We start from the raw sequence: 3,138 nt of genomic DNA, 5'->3' as shown, positions 1-3,138 counted from the left end.
GTTTGTGGCTGGGCTCCATTCACTGACTGTTGAATATGTGTTGATGTTAAATGAATGGATGAATGCCTGAGGCTTCGGGCATTGGGGGTTTGAAATGTCAGCAACCTATTACTATTAAGCAGGATGGTAGGTGGGCAGTGAACTTCTGAGGGAGCGGCTTGCCTGGGAGCAGGGTTCATCGGGGACCCGATTTGATTATAGTGAGAGTCCAGTGTGAGCCCATGAGAGGCCTGGGCGCAGCGCGGACGCTCAGCACTGCCTGGGTGGGTGTAGGAGTGCGAGCCAGGAGAGACTGAGGAAGCGCGCGGGAGGCGTGGGTGGTCAGCGGGCTCGAGGGACGCTGAAATGTCAGGTGAGGTGTGTTGGGGTGGATTCCGCAATCCGAGGACATGGCCGGAAAGCAGAGCCATGCTGGCACTGGGGGAACAGATGCTAAAGGAGGGTGAGTTATGGAAACCGATTGAAAAGAAGCAAACATTTCAACTCACACTTCATAAAAGAAGTATACCAGGGGCCAAGAAGCACATGAAAAAATGTGCACTATCAGGCTCGGGGAAATGCAAATTAAAACCAAAATGAAATATCACTGTGCACCTGTAGAATAATTAAGCTAAAGCGTCTGACAAGCCAAGTATTGGCAAGGCTGTGGAGCATATGGAATTCTCGTCCAGTGCTGGTTTGGCGAACAGCTTGGCAGTTTCTCACAGAGTTCACGTGTCCCACCATGTGACCCATCAGTTCTACTCGAAGCTATCAAGAGAAATGAAACCAGCCCTAGCCAGTTTGGCTCAGTGGCTAGATTCTGCAGATTGAAAGGTCCCAAGGGCACATACATGCCCGGGTTGTGGGCTCGATCCCCAGTGTGGAGCGTGCAGGAGGCAGCCGATCAATGATGCTCTCTCTCTCCCTCTCCCTTTCTCTTTGAAATCAATAAAAAAATATGTTTTAAAAAAGAGAGAGAAATGAAACCATGTCTACACAAAGACTTGTTCACAAACAATAGCCAAAAACTGGATTAAACTCCAACGCCCATCAACAGCTGATGGATAAACAAATTGGAGTGTCACGCAAGGATGGAATACCACTCAGCAAGGGACATGAACGGACTACCTACACACAGAACCGGGGGGATGAGCCTGGCATGGTGCTGAGCAAAAGAAGGGTGCTAGCCGATGTGCGCTTTAAAGAGAGAGCGGTGTTGGGTGTGGAGGAGGCTGAATGGGGATGACTAAGGGAGGAGTTCTCCTTAGAGGACTACTGAAATGGTCTGGCCCAGAGAAGAGAAGGGTCCGCCCAGTGCGTTGATTGGCGGGTGTGACAGGGAGGGGAACAGGCAGGTGCTTCTGTGGTTGGAGCGGTGGGCGGGAGCCACTGCTGCCTGTTCAGCCTATCAGTCCTCACTCCTTCTGGAACTAGACCCTGAATTCCTTTGGGAGTCGATCTTTACGTATATCTGTGCTTATTCATATTCCCATAGCCAGCCCGTGAGAGCCTGTCCCGGATACAGGGTTGCTTCTGGAATGGACCTTTGGTCCATAAGAGTGGATGGCACCCAGGCACTTGGGCAGAGGTTCCCAGGAAGAGATGCTCTCTTTCCACTGGAGCTGGAAGGTAGGCGCCTGCAGCTGCCGGGACCAGGGAGCCAGGGAGCCAGGGAGGGCCCGCCCCAGAGTGAAGCAAAATGGAGAGAGGCCACCTGCCAGGCACAGGGAGGCCAGGTCCTGAGGTTGGCACCTGAGGCCCTGGGCTAGGCGTCAGCCAGTCCCAAGTTCCATTTACTACGAAGGTCGCTTGCAACAGGGAGGGCCCACCTCCCTGCTTTAAGATGGAGAAGCAGGGCTGGAGCCGGCTCTGGAGGGAGGGGAAGCGGCAGGTGAGAAGGGCCTGCATCCAGCAGCCTCTCCTCCCTCGGCGGCCTCCGTCTGGGGAGCGGGTGGGCAGGGAGTTAGCAATCCGTTGCCGGGTGCAGGGCGCAGGCGAGGCCGAGCCACAGCGACGTGGGGCACCGGGAGCTGCAGCTGCAGCGGGCACGGCTGGCCCAGCGGGCGGAGCATGACATGGCCTCTGCCATGAAGGCGGGACAGAGCTCAAAGAACCTCTCTCCAGTGAAGGTGGAAGCCCTCTCTGTGGCCTCCACGGATGCGGTTGGTGCCAGGCGACGCTCCTGGAGGGCCAGCAGCCGCAAGGAGCAGAAAGCCATGCCGACGGGAACGAGAAGCTGGAGAAAGGAAAGCTTACCGGGAGGAGACCGAGAAGGAGCTGGAATCCGTGTGCGACGACGTCCTGGCCCTGCCGGACAAGCCCCCCATCGAGAACGGCAGCGACTTCCAGGTGGAGAGCGAGGTGTTTTACCTGCAGGTGAAAGGCGGTTCCTACGTCACCGGGCAGAGGGGCTCCGGGGGGAGAAACACGGTGTGGCCGAAGCTTCCCCGGCGGCCTACAGGGAAGCTTTGAAATCAGCACCGAGCACGTGCGGCCCACGCACCCCGGACGGCTGGGCCCGGCCCTTACCTTCGCCGAGCGCTAACCTGAGACCCAGCATGCGCCCGGCAGGCCTGCCCCTTAGCCTGACGAGCCTTCGATGGCGCCCTGAGCGGGACACGCTCACCGAGGACTCCCATAAGGACTCCACGCTCATCACGCAGTTGCTGGAGACAAGCTCACCTTCTGGACGAGGGACCAGCAGGATGAAGAAGCAGCAGAAGGCAACTGAAGAGCCTGCAGGTTAGGGTCCCCGCCCTTCCTTCCCCACTGCCCCCACCAGCACCGGCTCTTCCTCGCCACAGTCACCAAGGACCTGGCGCTAAACCTGTCTGCACTGGCAGCAGCCGGTCAGCTCTGCTCCCCCGACTCCCCCGCCCCCCGGGAAGCAGTTTCAGATCCATCTTCAGGGCATTGCTGGGCTCATGGCTGCTTTGAGCCCGTGGGAGCTTTCTCTTGAATCGTGCAGACAGGTGTGTTCTGAATGAGGCATTTTACTATGCCTGTTGGTCCTTGTGGAAGCCAGGTGGAAGCCATGGGGAGGTTGAGAAAGGAGAATCGGCCAAAACAGGCTACAGTGATATTTAAAGGACCCATTTAAATGAGCCGATAGTGTTTTGTTAGTAAGCAGTACATCTTGTGCATGCAAAGAAGAAT

General features: G+C 56.8%; 1 pseudogene; it reads left to right on the top strand.

The window, feature by feature from the left end:
* Positions 1 to 1,907: 1,907 nt before the first annotated feature.
* On the top strand, positions 1,908 to 2,896 carry LOC102761504 (annotated as a pseudogene).
* Positions 2,897 to 3,138: the final 242 nt, after the last annotated feature.

The sequence above is a fragment of the Myotis davidii genome, unplaced genomic scaffold (genome assembly GCF_000327345.1).
Source record: "Myotis davidii unplaced genomic scaffold, ASM32734v1 scaffold299, whole genome shotgun sequence".
Taxonomy (NCBI): domain Eukaryota; kingdom Metazoa; phylum Chordata; class Mammalia; order Chiroptera; family Vespertilionidae; genus Myotis; species Myotis davidii.
The sequence above is the reverse complement of the archived record's forward strand: the minus strand, read 5'-3'. Positions and strand labels throughout refer to the sequence as shown.